Below are 19,132 nucleotides of genomic sequence, written 5' to 3' on the forward strand. Positions count from 1 at the left end.
AGTTTTCGGTAAATCGTATTCGGCCTTGAAACAATATTAACGTTTATTTTTAATCGTTCTTCAATTTCTCTGTGCGGAACCGAGACTATTGCATTATGGGTAAATATAAATAACGCAGTGAAAAATTAATGATGAGTTTAAAAACGACTTTGAATATATTTCAGCAGCAGTGAGAATAGTTAATACACATCGAAAACATTTCAAACCAAAATAATACTATTATTTACGAAGAACATTAAAAAACAATTAACCTCTAAGGCCGACTCGCTTTTACACCCTTACACTTTAGAGTACACGCATTCTAGGGTTTGACCTAGATCAAATTAGAACGGTTACGAAAATATCCATGCTTATAGAATCGAATGTGCTCTTTAACGTGGTGTGGTCTCCCCTTCTCGGCCCCGTGGGGAAAATCCGTTATCTGGTAAAATGGTCGCCAAAATTAGTAAAACTTAACATAACTATCCGATTTTCTAAATTTATAGTTTAAAATGTAGCTTAGAGTACTCCGCACGATTTGTGCTATATCCATATTTAGCGTACATCAAACCGGAAGCGGGCAAACATGCATTGAAACAGTTTCAGCGGAAAATTATTAAAGATTTGGTTACAATTTCGTTGTTTAAATAATAAGAACTCTTCGACGAATTGTTTTCGATCAGTCGTTTAAGGAAAGTAAACAAATTCCGTCATTTTCAAAAATGGCGACCAGAATTATGAAAAGGCTACATATTAACATAACGAGTATTATTTCAAAATGTAGTGTAATTAATTATATAATATTTTTTTGGATGTATTAGCCCCAATAAATGAGGCTCTCTAGTCATCAAACCTGGTTTTCTCAGTCTAGAAAATTGATCAAGTTGATTTCAAAATGAATTCTAATTACGTGAAATCGGTCCGAACTAACTTGAAAGCGGCCGTTATTCTTTTTAAAATCGACTAAATGCCTGTGAACGTCGTTCGAACACTACTTAAAGCCGACCGAATGCCTGTGAACGTGGTTCGAACACTACTTAAAGCCGACCGAATGCCGTTGTAAGCAGCCCAAATGTCCTTAAATCCAGTTGGAATGACAAAGAACGCAGTCCAAATTCCAGAAGAAGCCACCCGAATCGAATACTCTTGAATGCCCATGATAATAGCCCGAAGAGCCGTGAAAGCGGAATGAATACTCTTTGACTCTGTCCGAATGCCCATAAAAGTAGCCCGATGAGGCTTTAAAACGTAAGTAACGCTTTTGAACCCTTTCCGAATGCCCATGAAAGTAGCCCGAAGAGCCGTGAAAGCGGAATGAATACTCTTTGACTCTGTCCGAATGCCCATAAAAGTAGCCCGAAGAGGCTTTAAAACGAAAGTAACGCTTTTGAACCCTTTCCCAATGCCCATGAAAGTAGTCCGAAGAGCCTTGAAAGCAGGAAGAATACTTTGGAGCTTGGTCCGAATGCCTATGAAAGCAACCCGAAGAGCGTCGAAAACGGAAGGAATGCTTTTGAACTTTGTCCGAATGAAAGCAAAGACGCAGGCTTCCATCGGATTTAGGCTCTACAACAAGTGGATGGACCCATTCTGTTGGGGTATGTACAGGCGTGATAATACCATTCTTAAGCATTCGTTGCAGCTCTTAATAAACGGGTTGTTGTAAGGCATGCGGAAGTTTATGGGCAACTGATATGAATGGAACAGCATCTGGTTTTAGCAGGGGCGTAGGAACGTTCTAGAAGTTGGAGGGGGCAAAGAGAAACAAAAAGGGGTCAGGAGAATGGTTTTGAATTTTTAATCGAGTATAGCTTCTCCGAATGCATGTGTACTTTTTACTACTATGCAAATTGGCGGGAAAAGACTGAAATTTAAACACAGTTGTGGTTCTACAAGCTTTTTATGCTTTTAATATTATATTTTGAGAATTGTGAAGATTTCAACTGACCAAAAAGTTGGAGGGGGCAATAACGTTAGTTGCCCCTCCCAGCCAATTTCTAGGGAGGGGCATTGCCCCCCTTGCCCCCCCTGGTTCCTACGCCCCTGGGTTTTAGTTTGATGTGGTACCTAATTGGCAATTTTCCAATCCGATAAAAAGTGTCCGGGAACTGATTAATGATATGTGTGTGATCGGGCTTCGGGTGGACTTCATTTAAGGCAGCCATATTCGTGGCTAGTGATCGAGGTTGGCGTACTCTGAGGATCAGACCCAAAGTCTCTGTAGCGTTGGCACCCAGTATAGCTGTGGTGCAAGTGGGTGTTTTATAGAAAGTCAGCTGTCGCCTACCTGCAAACGATGCGCAAGAAAACGTGGACATGCTCGTAATCGGCACGATGTGCCCAGTGTACGCAACGTTGCGTCGAAGTGGGGGTAGTATGGGAGGTTTCACTGGTAAGTCATCGTAGATATGCTGTGGGAGAATGTTCACCTGGGATCCAGTGTCGAGCTTGAAGATAATTGAAGTTTTATTAAGATTTATATATTCATACCACTCGTCATTGTTGTCCGTAGGGTCGGAAGTGTTGGAGTCACATGTAACCGTCAAGGTGTGAAGGTGAAAATCCGAATCAGCAGCACCATACATGTAGGTACAAGGAGGATTGAAAAAGAAACGTGGTGGTATGTTTTCCGTTGGCAGTGATCCGCTAGATCCAGGAGAGTAAGTTTCCGGGTAGTGTTCGTAATAGGGTAAGTATGCTGCGTGACTATCTTCAGATGGTTGTAAAGAGTAAGCCGTTGGAGACTCATCCATATGTATTTGGTCGTGGCTGGCCCTTGAGGTAGTAAGGGCTTGAAGGGTGTTTGAGCGGCAAGAGGCCGGTGGCAATTGTGGCAGGTGGACTCTACTGCAGGACATCGACCCTGGCGGTAATGGAGAAGACCGCAGTTAGAACATGGAGTTTGTGTTGAAAGTGGGCGATAGGTTGTGTTAAACTGCTGTGGAAACGACATGTGACGTGGAGGTAGAGATCGTTGCGGTGCTCGCTGGTGACGCTGACCTTGAAGTGGAAGTAGATACCTCATAACTATGGATCGCAGTTGGGTTTGGGAGTTAGGACGGTGGTATTGAAGGCTAGGTTGTCTTTGGTGGTACACGGCATCGATATTTGCCGAAGGAGGCACTATGGAAGTCTCATTGCGGTGTAGTGCAGCATGAGCAGTAGAAGTTTCGTCACCTTGTCAAATGGCTATTGCCTGCAGCAAAGTAAGGTTTTGGCGGGTGAAGAGGTTTCTTCGTAGCTCCGCCTGCAAGTATCTGATATCGTACAAGAGAGTCATGAACGTCGCCAAATTCATAGTTTCGGGCCTGGGATCGGAGGTCAGTCAAGAACTCGTCAAACGGCTGATGTTGTTTCTGCTTGGTATGGAAGAAGGTGTGGCGATGGGAGTCTGGATTATGATACGGTGCATAATAACTGTCAAATGCTGCATAAATGGCATCAAGCGTAGGCTCATCTGGACCTTTTGCTATAGGTATAACTAAATCCTCGTATATTTTGCGGCCAGCTGGACCTAAGGTATATAGGAATACGGCTTTTTGAGTACTTGCGGTTTCGGTTGATAACTTCGTGGCGACAGCAAAAAGCTTGAAATTTTCCTTGTACGCAGGATTGCTACTAGACGGATCAAAATGATCCGGACTCCGAAAGGCTGATGGCATTGCCATAGCAAAGGTTATATAGAGATAAAAAATCTAACGAATAAACTTTAGCTATCCCACTTCTGACACCATGTTGCAATTTCAGTTCTGATTAGTCAATATAGATAAAGGAGATTTGAAAAGACTTTATTACATTTTGCCTGCGTTCTTTTTGTTACAAGGGTTTATATACGGTGTGAGATCCGGAAATACAAATAGATAAGAACCCGCTTAAAAGGCGTGAAGTGCCATCTATTATAAAAGTGGCGTACATAACAGGCCACGATAGAAAATTTATGCGGAAAACGCGGTTTTCCTCTTATAAACCTTGGGCGAATAATTACTGGACCCTAAGTGTCAAGTATTGGAAAGATTTCTATCCAAATACGAAACAACGTGCCCAATATTAGCGGATAACGTTAGGCCTAGCGTTCTTAGCTCCTCACTGTCGTCAAAAGCTTACTCCTTTATTTACTTTTGACTAGGCATTTTTAGATTTATAATTTATTTAAACAAATTATATATGCAAAAACATTAAAGCGAACTTCCTATTTCAATTATTTAAATCATTACCCTTTCATTTTTATTCCAATACAATTATTACTGAATAATATAATGCCTTTTAAAATTCCAAAAGCCTCACTTCTATTAAAAACAGCAGAGTAGACGACGGAATCTGACATTTTTACGTACGTGTTTTGTATTTGGATAGAAATATTTCGCGATTCTATCGATAGGAACGCTGACGGGCGATGCAAATTGTGAAACCAGGGATTTTGCTTCGGTCTCGAGTCCCTTAATTATTCGTCCAAGAATAAAATTTAAAAACATTGTATGCGAAACCTAAAAGATGAAGTGAACGATACGAAGCCTCGGCCCACGACCTAAACGTAGCACGAAGAGCCTTGAAATTGGAAGAAATACTTTTGAGCTATTTCCGAAAGCCCATGAAAGTAGACGGAAGAGCCTCGAAAGCGGAAGTAATACCCTTGAACTCTGGCCGGAGGCCCATGAAAGCAGTCTGGAAAGCCGTAAAAGAGTCAGAATTTTAACTTATCTACTCTGTTCAGCCAAGGATTCTTTATTAACAGGATTAGTCGCCCGCCAAAAAAGGCGGCGGGGTTAGCCTGCCGTCATGCGCAGTAGTATCTACAAGAATCGACAGGGTAAAGGATAAATACTTCGAGGTCGTCTGTGTATTCGGCGATATATAGCTAAGAGCACGAAGGGTCCGCGGACTCCGCGTTTAAACTAACTATGGCTCGGGTTTTGAATACAGACCCACAAAAATTTGTACAATTACAGAAGAATACTCTACATTGCGATCACAAATATTTGAGGTAGGTTACTAAAGCTCGGTTGATTTTATATTCATTTTATTTGCATGTAATAGCGATTTGTTTTAACCCTTGGTTTTCCTTTAGCCTACAAGCTAAGCCTCAAATTCAGAAATGTGCATACAAAATCTTCAAGTGAATGTTCCAAAAGTTGGATTTCGGTACCATGGCGGATGCTAACGAAGATTTCCTCCGTTTAATCCTAGCGTTCGACGAGTGTTCCTTTGGAACGGACTGCCCATTTAACCGCCAGAATAACCATATGTGGAGCCATGTAAATCCGGACTGAGGATTTCCACATCACAGTCAAGTACAATTCCGCTTGAGCGTCTGGGCAGGTCTTTTAGGAGATCGCGTCATTGGGCCATTTTTTCTTCCGAGTCAGCTTAATGGGGTGAGCTACTTGGCTTTTCTACGAAATGAAGTAGCAGAAGCATTGGAAGATGTCCCTTTAGTCAACCTGCCACGCCTTTGGTTCTTGTATGACGGTGCACCTCCTCACCAGGAACGACATGTCGTTCAATACCTCAACACCGAGTTGTCTGAGCGTTGGATTGGGAAGAATGTTCCAGTGCGAAGGCCTCCTATGTCCCCAGATTTGACACCGCTGAACTTTTACTTGTGGGGATTCGTCAAGGCGGAAGTATACAAGACGCCAGTCACTAGCGAAGACGACTTGCGCCAGAGAATCATTGCAGCGTTCCAACTCGTTACTCCAGATATGGTCCGCGGTTCGTTCCAGAATATGCTTCCTCGCGTTCGCATTTGTATAGCAGTGGACGGTGGCATTATTGAACCGTATTTGTAACAAACTTTCTGTAATTCATTATTATAATAATTGCACTTGTTCTAACACTTAATTTGTAAAAGTAAAACAATGATTTGGCTCAAAACATATTCATTTTTCAGAGACAATCATTACAATAACATGAGGCGTAAAAACATTTGGGTAGTACCAACTTGTTATTTTTCATGACCTATTATTTCAGGGACAAAATGTACGATTTTGACCATTCTAACTCCAGTAAAGGTTTTCGATTATGCTCTACAACGTACTCATTGAAATTTTTCGTCTACCACCTTGCGTTCAAAAACTACAAATTCTTAAACCGTGAAAAATTCCACGATTTTTCTGAAAATCACAAATAAGAACGATCACCACCGAGAGAGTACATTCTGAAAATTTCACCTTTCTAAAATATATAGTTTTTGAGAAAATGCCTGGGCCGATCAAATAAAGACACCCTGTGAACTTTCAAATCATTTTAATTAAAAATAATTTCTTAATTTTCTTTTCTCTGTATATGATCTCATTTTTATATCAAAAGATAAAGACAAAACTCAATTTTTTTTCTAGATATCTTCAACTAAAGTGCTACTAGTTTTGGGAGCCTTTATCAAATAGTTAATTTTTTTAATTTTGTCTACCCCTAGACCGAATTGGAAAACATTTGGGGCTTCATTATTACCGAAAGACCGCCTTTGCTTCCCGAACTCCTGTTCTAGGCAATCTTGATTGAGACGATTTGTTAAGACAAATTTTGCCCCTTTACGTAACAAAAATCTCACTACTTCTGGTACAGATTGAGCTGTCGTTAAAGTCCCTCAACCGTTTCTCTGCTGCTAAGCTTCACCATGTTTCTTTGGGTGGTTGAGAAATTTCCAGGCCTATTAGCTACTGCATTCTCCCAGTCCAAAAAATAATTAACAAAGTCTTTCTCAAGCCACTAGTAAGAAAAAAAATATTAATGTTAATTTCTGGTAAATATATATAATTCAGAAACTTCTTACCTTAATTGGTATAAAACTGGATAAATCATCCATTTCCTCCTCTATAATCATTGGTTGAGTTTGATATGATGTGATTGATGACAGTTCACTCAAGGATCCATTATTAACGTTACTCGGCTCACTAGCTTGATTTAAAGCATTAGAAGTGTGATCTATAATTTAACTATCTTCAACAACGATTGTTTCCGAAAAACAGAAGTTTTCTTCATATCTCTTAGGGTTGAGATTTGCGTTTCGCTTATAAATTCCTTAGGTAAGGTTTCTAGTGATCATAAGGTCAAAAAACGTATTGATTAACCTAATGAACTTTACAGTTTCGTAGTATTCATCTAAAAATTCTTCCTCTAGAGCATTTGCCACTGTACTACTAAATATCTGAGACGCAAGACGAACCCTCATTCGGAGGAACGAATTTTGAGTAATATGATCGCTGGTGATTTTCGGCATAAGTTTTATAGATCGATTTAAATCTCTTTCAAAAAGAGTGACTAACTGAGTCCATAGCAAATGTTTCCCATTCTTCCACAAGTAACGAGTTTTGAAGTGGTATAGTTGCTGTTTGAGAAGCAATTTCTTGCTGTTTTAATAAGGTGGGGTGGGTCACATACAAAGTACACACGGAGCTCTACATCCATTGCATATGTATTCTTCCATTTAAAGCCATTTTCTCCGATAAATTGTTTCATGACTTTCCTATTTGTACCTGCTCCGTTGAAAACCACTGAAAAAACTTTGATTCCGTTCATTTCAAGTTTGCTTATAGATTCAGAAATTACACTGTGTAGGGAATCACTAGTCATGTTTTGGGTAGGGAAATATCCTAGAGTATATTTCATTGATCCAGTTATACTCCTAATCATTACTTGTAGTACATGAGTAGCTATGCGAGCTTCAAACTTGTTGATCTTCATCTCTTCAATTTCTTTCCCTATCTCATTTAAGTTAATATAACCTACAAGTTCCCCAGTATTGGCTTTATACGCTTTATCCTCTTTAATTTTCAACTCATCGTACATGAGGCTAAAGTACTTTTGGTGACCTTCCTTGCATGTTGCATCTGCCATTTCCCTTAATTCCTTGAAAACGTCAGGAGTAAATCCAGACGCTGCACCAATGTGAGACGCGTAATTATATAATGTACGCTTTGATGGCAGCTCAAATGCACCAGATGACCGTAAAATATCATACGCTTCGGACGATTTTTGTTTTATGTACAGGCACCACTGAATCATTTTAGGGTACCATCTACGATTGCATTTTTTCTTCGCATTCAGAGCTGCTAGTTGCTGTGCCGCAAACAAATTAGCAAAACTCTCTTTTGGGAGAGTATCCATGTATTTTATCAAAATGTTTTTCAATTATTTACTATCTTCGTCGTGCATATCCTGTCGGGTTTTCATTAAATCAGCCAAAAATTGTCGGCGTAAGCGCTTCAGTTTCTTACCCAAATTTTCATTTTTTCGGTTCATAGATTTTAATTTATTTTGAAGTTCCGTCCTTGACAAATAGTAGGAAAACGAGAAGTGTAAGATTCTTGTTCAATATAGCGCTTAATACAATGTGGAAATGTTCGTTATCGCCTCAGATATAGTAATTTTTTTAAAGTCAATTTTTAAACATGTTTAAATCATATTTATTCGAAAAGATTAAAGATTTCCAAAATTCTTCGCATGTTTATTTATTACCTTATTAAACGATCCATTCTGTACAGTTTAGTGCCACACCCGTTTTGAATAAAAAGGTACTTCAATATTTATATTAAATTACTACGGCGATTCTATTATCTTTTCGAAGGGTTTTATTTGTTAGTTATTCATGTTTGAAAATGTGTATTTAATATAAAATTCGAAATTTAGTGTATGATTTATTTAGTAAATATCTAATTTCAATAGTCTATTTTATCAAGGATTTTATGGTCCGATTTAATAATATGTCACTATTTCACTTTTCACCATTAAATGTTCAGTAAGCCTAATTGGTCTCAATAATAAATTAACTATCGATAGTGATTCTTTGCCATCGTCCCGTAGAAGCTAAAATCAGTGCCAAGTTCGCTTGCGGCGTACTACTTAATCCAACCAATTTTTTAGGTGCCAACAATGTCTTACGGTCTTTAAGCGTCTGTGAAGAATGCACACATTTACGGATTGTACTCGTTCAGTAAATTTCCTAACACGAAGTCACGAATTATTTTAATATCATTATTACCTTGCTTATTAATTAATAAAATTAAGGCTATTTTAACGACATTTTACATAAAAAGGAAAATTAAACCACACTGAACCTGTGTCTCATATTTCTTTTGTCCACAAAATTCCTTTTTCTCCGTCGCGAGTGCCTACTGCACTCACAAAAGTTGTTTTCTATTTTACTAGGCGTAGTGCACCAAGGTTGATAGTGCACGACGGTCTCCATTGATGCTTCAATGGCCGAACGGTTAATGACAAGATTAATATAAAGTCACCCGATTTGTTATGCCGTGGTTTTGTTCCGTGCACCCCTAAGATTTTCATGTAACATAATGTTTTCTTGAATAGAAAATATGAAATAATATATGAAATTATTGGTTGGTAGTTATCAGAAAGGTACGCGGCGATAAAAGACGCTGTATTTTTAAGATAGTGCCACGTGGTTTTAATTTTTTTTCTTTGGGCGAGCCAATTCTTCCTTTTAAATAGTTATTTCAATTGAATTTTGTTTCTTTGTGTCGTCAACTTGAGAACTGCGTCTTGCGAATTTGAATTGTGAAAGACGGTCCTATCTTATATTTGCTGATCGTGTCTTGCCGTTGCAGATCTATTCTTTCATTTGAAGATCGCGTCTTACGATTGCATGTGTAACACTAAGAATTATATGATCAACTCGACTAGCTGGGGTTCCCTTCCGATTAATTTGTTCTCGCTCTAAATCTTGTGGGGATATTCAGTGCGCTCTGAGTCATTTAAGAATATAATTAAAGGGCAACAAAAGTGGCGTGGAGAAACCTAGTTTCAGAGTCTGCTCAAATTCCACTGCAACACTGAACTGGTTATCTGGTGCTGGTGGGAGTGTAGTTACTACTGGGCTTAAATCACCGTTTGAATTCCGTTACCATCTCCATTCTTCTGCGTTTAAGTCATAACCTTTCCATTTTTGTACTTGGAGGAATGCTGCCTTGCCGCTGCACTTGTTGGGGGTAATTTTGCCAGTTCAAATTCCGATTTTAGAGCCAAACGAGACACAGACCGATTATAGGAGTAATATCTACAGAAGTCTAGGGTATCTGTCTTTTGACCGCCGTACAATGAAACTAGAAACTTTTCTCCAGCTGTGGCTATATCGTCGTGCGACTGATTAGGATAATTAACAAGATGTCAAAGACATTTCCGTACACACAATCCCCTGTCCGAATAAAACATTCACCCCTGTCCCAGATTCCAAAAATCACAGACCGAATAAAACATTCACCCTGTATCAAAATTCGCACCAGAAAATGTCAACACAGTAAATAATCACAGTCCAATATAAAACATTCACCCTATATCAAAATCCGCATCAGAAAGTTTCCAGCATAATAAATAATCACAGTCCGATATAAAACATTCACCCTGTATCAAAATTCGCACCATAAGTTGTCCAACGTAGTAAATAATGAAGCCTACACTGTACGTGAACCTAATACACATAGGGATTGTGTGTAAAAACCGACACTAAATTTCGCAATTCGTTGTTGGCTTCAAGTACTTTTAAAGGCGATTTCTTGCCCTTTCCATACAGGGCTGACGTAGTGTCGCAACCAGTTACAGCATGCGTAAAAAGAAGGTGGTCTTTAAGTTCCCCTAATTGGCTCCGAAGGAAAGAAAGTTTGACCAGAGTAGCGGGAGAGTTCTTAAACCCCGGCTTCAAAAAAAACAAATTCAAATCTGAATTAGCAGGAGATACTAGTATTACGAGCACGTCATTCTGAATATTTTTTTCATGTTTTGGAGGTAGCATCCTTGCCTCTTATCCGGGAGACCGGGTGTACGCAGTAAATATTTTCGTTACTACGATTTTTGTTTTAAAAAACGTTTAACTGTAATAAGACCATATTATAACTTTTTTTTAAATATTTATTTGCATGTAATACAAAATACGAAAAATATAGTATTGAAAACGTTTACTGCACTTATACAGGCAATCAGGGTACAAATAAGCCGCACCAAAAAAATATTTTAATAATGGGAATTTTTATCGTAAACCTTTCTTAAGTAAATAAAAATACATTAGAAATCAACTTGAGATTCCTTAAATTTTTTAGATAAGAAATCGATAGAATTAGGTTCCCGTGGGCTTTTCATAATTTAGCTTTCTCAGCCATTCTCAGTGTTTTACATGTGATATATTTTCCTTAAACTACTCCTAAGTTAGTGTATTTTGTATTTTTTTTAACTTTGCTATTTTCAACTGAATTGCTAAATTGCTTTTACTCAGAATGCATTTTTATATACTATGACTATTTTGAGACATCTGCGGTCATCACGGTCGATATCTAAAACATGAAAGGGTGTGCGCTTCAATGTTGTCGGAAGATGTCAGAGTTAGGGAATCAAATAGAGATCGGGCTGATTTGATTATTTAGGTGAAAGTAGCTTACTCTTCGAGCTTGAGAGATATTGGGAGCAACTCTGAAAATCGCCTTAAAATAGACATAGAAAATAAATACATTATCGGTATTTTTTAGCCATTTAAAATCAATTTTCGAACACAGATATTTTTCGAAATGGGGGGCAATCATCAGACGCATGTCAAATACCCTCAGTGAAAACCATGTTGCAATTAATTGGCTATTTGGCAAAGATAAAGACTTTCTATAAATAATATAACGCACTTTTCGGGTGTTTTGTTAACTCCTAGAGCTACTAGGAATTTCGTGGCGACGGGAAAATCTGGGGCTTCGGTTGTGCCAAAAGGTGGCATTACTAATCCATTCTTATCCAGGAACTTCGATACCAAATGTACTGTATGCTACGGATACCGGACTATCTGGGTCTCTCTCTAGCGTAGAGCCGATAGCATTGGCATAAGTACGCAACTGGCTCTGGGGTGAGGCCTCCGGGTATTTCAGAAAATATATTTTTTAAACAGTGTTCATTCGGTTTCAATTTGGCAAGCGGATCAAAAGGCGCTATTGTATTTCTTTTTTGTTAAAGTGATTAAAAGATTAAATAAAAATGTGTTTGCTTCAAAGTGATTTGTATATTATTACTTTGTCAATTGAATATTGTAATAATAATAACCACCCCTTAGTGACTTTTAATACATTTATCCAGGCGGCCGGGTTAAATTGCGTAGGAGGGTGTTGGCAAACCCTTCGTGCCACGCGAGCCAACAGCTTATACACTTATACTATAACCGTAAAGCTCCGCAAGTTTTATAAACTCAGGGAAAAACTACTTTAAGCAGTGAGGAGATAATTTGCAAACTGAACAGGCTGGGATCAAACCCAGCTCCTTTTGCTGGGAGGTGAAAGTGCTAGCCACTCTTTAAAAGATGAAAATATGGGTCCTGATTGATACGGTTAAATCGTGTTCCAAATCACAAAAATGATTTAATCATGATAAACATTAATTTATATTGATTTATTTATATCCCAAAATGATATTATGACGAATATATTTAATAGTTTAATCGCTTTTATCAGGACACCCAAAAGCTTCGTGGTATTTCCGTCTGAATAACTTTGGTAACGTCGACAATAAGGATGTACATATAAAAGTCAGATTAAGAAAATCGAGTTTATTAAATTACAGCATAAATTATATGACATCAAATACAGCTCTACAAAAGATAGCGTGTTATGATTTCGATTGATGACGAATTTGGAATAAAATTGCGCAGTAAGTGGTGATTGCGGCGATAACGCTGACCATGAAACTTCTGGACACCACGAAGAATCTCCAAGCAGTGACGTAGAGTTGAGAATTTCCGAGTTGTCGTTCCAGGAGCAAAGTGTCCAGTTTCTTGGAATTGGTCTGCCTCAAGGCTCTATTGGACATGCTATATATTGCACTTTGAAGGTCGGTATTTGAATCGTGAAAGAGCGACCCTGACACCGATATTAGTAAAAACAAATAAGATATGTAAAATATGTTTAAAACGTAAAAGATAATGGAAACGTAAGTGGTCTCCTCTTCGCCAGTGATTCCGGCTAGAGTTATTAAAAAGAATAAAACTATTTCCATATACCATAGCAGCAAACACGGCGAGAATATTGCTTCTATTTCCAAAATGGAATCCGTTATGTACTTCAGTCTAAATGAGAGGTTCAGTAAGTTCATTTCCGAGTAATCGCACTTGGAGATGTCGCGTCGGAGTCGTTGAATCGATTGATAAACCGCGAGACAAAAGACGGCGAAATAGACGTTGAAGGTCAGATTCGTGCCCCAGGTGAACAAGAAGAAGAATCCCCATTCTGCGAAGCACACTATGGTCGAGCCTGTGACAGTGAGTGTTTCGTTACTTAGTCCGTAAAAGTAACCGTTCAGGTACACTTGAAGATCGAAAACGCAGGAAAACGTCGTTTCCAACGTCAAGACGGTCAGAAATAAGAACAAAGAAAATATCACGATAATTAATGACAATTTGCGTTTGGGAGTTATCTTCGAAGCTTCGTAGCTCTTTCGAGTGGTAGAAATCAGATTGAGAACCTGAAATTTAAATTTTCGTATTTACAAAAAATATCTCAGCCAAAGTTTACTATGCCTACTATTTCTAATATTAGATAATAATTTAGTTTCCACCAAATCCATATATAAATTCGCTGGAAACCGAGAGAGGGGGTTACCCATAGCCTTTCTTTTAATGCATCATTAAAAGAAATGTAGGTATTTTCGCCAGATACCTAATCGAATCCAAACTTTAGTCAGGTCGATTTTTCCAATCATATTCCTTTTCAAGTTTTTGATTTAAAACCCCAATAACGCCATCAATTGGAACATTTGTAAATAAACTGACCACATTCAAACTAAGCATACAGTCACTTTTTTCAAAATTTACCAATAAAATCCTAAACGTTGATAATATGGTGAGGGGTAGCACCTACGAGGGGTGAAAGAATTTTCACCAACCTCCGAGGTAGCCAATAAGTGGGCTATCACGGTATGATAAGTTAAAAGGAACCACCTATGAACTGCATTTTAAAGGATCAGATTATCTTTATCATCCTTCACAATGCAGTCCATAGGTGGTTCCTTTTGACTTAACATTGCGTATACAGGGTGTCTTCATTTGATCGGCCCAAGCATTATTCTCAAAAACTATATCTTCTAGAAATTTGAAATTTTCAGTATGTACTCTCTCAATGGAGATCGTTCTTATTTGTGATTTTCAGAAAAATCGTGAAATTTGTCATGGTTTTAGAATTTGTAGTTTTTGAACGCTAGGTGGTAGACGAAAATTTCAATGAGTAAGTTGTAGAGCATACTCGAAAACCTTTAATGGAGTTGGAATGGTCAAAATCGTACATTTTGTTACTGAAAAAATAACAAGTTGGTACTACCCAAATGTATTTACGACTCATGTTATTGTAATGATTGTCTGTGGAAAATGAACATGTTTTGAGCCAAATCATTGTTTTACTTTTACAAATTAAGTGTTAGAACAAGTGCAATTATTATAATAAGGAATTAAAGAAAGTTTGTTACAAATACAGTTCAATAATGCCACCGTCCACTGCTATACAAATCCGTACGCAATGAAGCATATTCTGGAACGAACCACATCTGGAGTAACGAGTTGGAACGCTGCAATGATTATCTGGTGCAAGTCGTCTTCGCCAGTCGTTCCCGGTGAGGAGGTGCACTGTCATGCAAGAACCAAAGGCGTGGCAGGTTGACTAAAGGGACATCTTCCAATGCTTCTGCTACGTCATTTCGTAGAAACGCCAAGTAGCTCACCCCATTAAGCTGACTCAGAAGAAAAAATGGCCCAATGACGCGATCTCCTAGTAGACCTGCCCAGACGTTCAAGCGGAATTGTACTTGATTGTAATATGGAAATCCCCAGTGCGGATTTACATCGCTCCACATATGCTTATTCTGGCGGTTAATTGGGCAGTCCCTGCCAAAGGAACACTCCTCGAACGCCAGGATCAAACGGAGAAAATCTACGTTGGCATCCGCCATGGTACTGAACCAGTTACCGAAATCCAACCTAAGGCACTGATCACCATCGTGAAGTGCTTGGTGGAGCGTGACATGAAATGGGTGAAATTAATGGTGGTTATGGAGACTCCAGAATAATATTTTGACAAGTCCAAATCGGAGCATGCCATTCTTATACTTGCTCGAGGGTAAGCGACAAAGTAGGCGATGCCTGTGTCTTCCATATTAGTGTTTTGACGTCCAGGTCCGCGGAATCTGGGATTCATATTGCCGTATCCTTCGAAGTCAGCAACAGCTCTGAGAATAGTGTGGTGATGTGGTTGACTGCCACGATATAACATTTGAAACAACCGACTTGTTAAACGTGCGTTTCGATGACCATCACCGTAGTATAACTCATCCATCCTGGACCGCTGTTCACGAGTATAACGATTCATACTTTTTTTTACCGTACTACGTAGAGATAATGTTTTTCAAACAAAGCGGTGGCACTTTAAATACTAATACGGATCTACATTTTAAACGAATCAGAAGTGCAAAAAAAAAGCTTTCGGAAATTCAGTCGGCATAAATTAGACATTTTGTAGACCCTAAAACCTACTTTTTCTTGTTTAATAAAAAACACCAACTTTTTGCCCATAGAAAACAAACGTGTGCGGGGTCCTACTGTAATTCCTTATAAAATTGCACTTTGATTTGGCTCAAAACATGTTCATTTTTCACAGACAATCATTACAGTAACATGAGGCGTAAATACATTTGGGTAGTACATACTGAAAATTTCACATTTCTAGAAGGTATAGGTTTTGAGAAAAATGCCTGGGCCGATCAAATGAGACACCCTTTATACGTTTCTCCCCCACTCTCCCCCTATTCGGCTTTCCGTTGCTCTGCAACTCGTTTTGAAATTTTTAATATTTAGGCTTAGTTCCGGTGTTATAGTCGCCAGCCCGATTTCCCGCACGGTACTGACGAGTCCCATATAGGACGAAACCGGTCTACCGTTGGAATTTCTGGCTATTTTAGTTTATTTAATTTAATTTACTTTTTCACTCGAAGACCTATTTGGTCCGAGTTTCGCGTCTTTTTGTATGCTCGAGCTATTCGTAAGTTTTTAAATTTCTTCAAATTTGTTTAGGGTTTAGCTTTATTATCCCTTTTTCATAATGGACTAATCGACTTATTTGCTTCTCATCCTATCACGGGATGATACAATTGAGCAATTAGGCTTATGAATTTTGGGTAAGCTGTAAATAAAAGGGATTTTAAGGTTATTCGAAATCAACCGATATAAATCTTCTTTGTCTAGTTCGTTATTCGCGATACAATTTCCTAATCTTTTATCGAACAATTTTATCCAGGCTAACAGTTTCATTTTTACCTCTCCGAGGGGACAAATCCCCTAGGATGGGTTATACAATCACCGTGTCTGTCTGTCTGTCTGTCTGTCAGGCCTGCGAACGCGTTCGCATTTTCGGGGCAAAGGGTAATCACTGCGTACGCAGTTTCTTGGCTCACTGCGTTCGCAGTTTCTCGAAGGGTTGCCAAAACCACCGTGTGACCGTGAGCGTTAACGGATTGATTTGCGGTTGGGTTGGGTTTGGTTGGTCTTTTTTCGTCAACGCTCACTGTCGCGACAGTTTTAACTCAGTTTGATTGGATATTTCGTTATTGTAATGTTTATGTGTAGGTTGTGAATGTTGAGTTCTTGTTGTGATGGTTGTGGATGTTGAGTTCGTGTTATGACGGTTGTGGGTGTTGAGTTTGTTACATCTCCGAGGGGACAAAGTCCCCTAGGAAAGGTTATACAATAACCGTGTCTGTCTGTGTGTGTGTGTCTGTGTGTCTGTCCTGCGAACGCGTTCGCATCTTCCGTGCAAAGGTTAATCATTGCGTACGCAGTTTCTCGAAATTTCTGCGTTCGCAGTTTCTCGAAGGGTTGGCAAAACCACCGTGTGACGGTGAGCGTTAACGGATTGATTTGCGGTTGGGTTTGGTTTGGATTGTCTTTTTTTCATCAACGCTCACCGTCGCGACAGTTTTAATTCAGTTTGATTGGATATTTCGTTATTGTAATGTTTATGTGTAGGTTGTGAATGTTGAGTTCGTGTTGTGAACTAACTCAATGCAGCTGTAAGATAAAATTGATTGTTATTATTTTTTGAATTGGAATAACCAAATTATACCCTTGAAATTATCAACTCAACCTGTGAGGCTAATTAAGTAGATTCGAAGTAATTAGTAGCGAACAGCTCTCAGCTGTTAATTAAGATAGAGTTTATAGTTAGGTAGTTTTAATTGAGTTAAAATTACTCAGTATAATATATGATATTTACTTAAGTGTAAGTGTGTTTTGGTTTATTTTTCAATCACCATGAACTAAGACAAATCTAGTCTTAGACACTTGAGTACCAGTTCTGTACAATTATTATTATTATTATTATTGATGAAAGTTAAATCGAGAACGTTCCATAGACTGTTCTGAATAAAAATAAACATTTATAATTTTGCATAATTCTGGTTGCCATTTTATTTTCTAATTACTCGCACACAACATTACAGTTCTGTCAATCCCGAATCAAATAAATTTTCGATATAACGGCAACGGGAAATTATTCTCGTAAATTTATCGCGCGGCCTTAACAAAATTTCGATAAACTATCGTTTAATTAAAATAGGCCCGATTCCGTTAAAATTATAAATCAAAAATCTAACGGTCGTTATAATACCCTCTGTAGATATTTCTTTCATTAAAATTTGTTTCGTATTATATTCAACTGATAAACTTGTACTGTAAAAAGGGTTTAATTCAATTGTGCATTGTTATAGTACGTCTAACTCACTGTTGTAACTACTTAACTTATGATATTCTGAATAAATTGGTCGTTTCGTCTCAATTATTTTAATTATAATTAAAATTTTATACCGGGCGGGATAGAACTGGGATAACATTTTTAACAAATAACTCTAAATTGTGGAGATATATCTTTAAGGGTTATCTCGAGAAATTAATACCACTAGGGACAATTCTTCCGAGGAGAGGTTTATTTTGGCTTGCCAACTTGTTTGTTATTACTGTATAGTCATTCGAGTTATTTAATAAAAGAATTTTTTCATTATAATCAGACATATTTAAAATTACCAGTTTACCACCTTTGTGCGGGATTAAAATTTCAATTTTGGCAGTAGAGTCATTGTTAGTACATTTAAAATTGATTTTATACTAAATCTAATATCCTTTTTTCGTTATCCGATAGTTTATGTTGTGAACTCAAAAAACACATTCAGTACTTGCGGCAATATCCATAAAATTCATATTTTTCGAATAATAATTAAATACCAATGTGTTTCCTCCGTTTCAATTGTTTTTAATTATATATTTCCATGAATAAAAATAAAAATTTAAATGTTTACTATTCTGTACGCCGATTACAGGCAGATGAAACGGAGTACAGCCTTTGGTAATGCTAGATATGTAAGCAGTTACGTAATCAATTTAGTACAGTCAAAGCTACAGACCTTACAGTGATGAGCCCCTCGGTGAACATAGACAAAATAAAATAGTGTATGTGGTCGGTTTCTCGGTAAAAGAAATGTGCGAAACAGGAATTAAAAATAGTTGTCCCGATATCTCGGTATAAAACGTCAAACCAATTGAAATGAAAGGCACAAGGGTGATCATTATTTTTTCTAGGACAAAAGGTTATAATTTATTGGGTTTTAGGAATAAGGAGATGCCCGTATTCCTAAATTGATCGCCTGTCATGAAGCCTATGACAAAAGGTGGGACTTTAAGTAGATTTAATGTACGTGTTAGGCTTTTTATCTACCATAATTTGTAAATAAATGTAATAACCAACTAGGCGTATACCCCAGGCCACCACCTTAGACCCAAGTCATCGAGCGATGGTTAATGATATTAATTCAGGTTGCCGGGTTACAATGCGTAGGAAGGTCTTGGCAGTAGCCCCGCTAGGACTTTTTCGCGTGTAGGCACTGCGTGATTAAAGCCGCGTTCAAGCTTTGTCTTGATATCGATTCAAAACCTTTTCTAGAGCTTACTTCTGAATGTAGCTAAAGGGGCTCCATCAAGAACTTTTTCGTAATTTTCCTGGGCATTTAACTAATTTTATTTAAATATTCAAAAAAATCCAAACATTCCAGCCCTCGATTAGCGTTTATATCCCAAATTCTTCAGCTACTAAATGAGGCTGGCCTCCTAGGTAGTTTGATCACGCTTAATTGAAAAAGTGGCTAGGCT

Source organism: Leiobunum rupestre, chromosome 1, assembly GCF_980474605.1.
Source record: "Leiobunum rupestre chromosome 1, qqLeiRupe1.1.hap1, whole genome shotgun sequence".
In the NCBI taxonomy this organism is placed as follows: domain Eukaryota; kingdom Metazoa; phylum Arthropoda; class Arachnida; order Opiliones; family Sclerosomatidae; genus Leiobunum; species Leiobunum rupestre.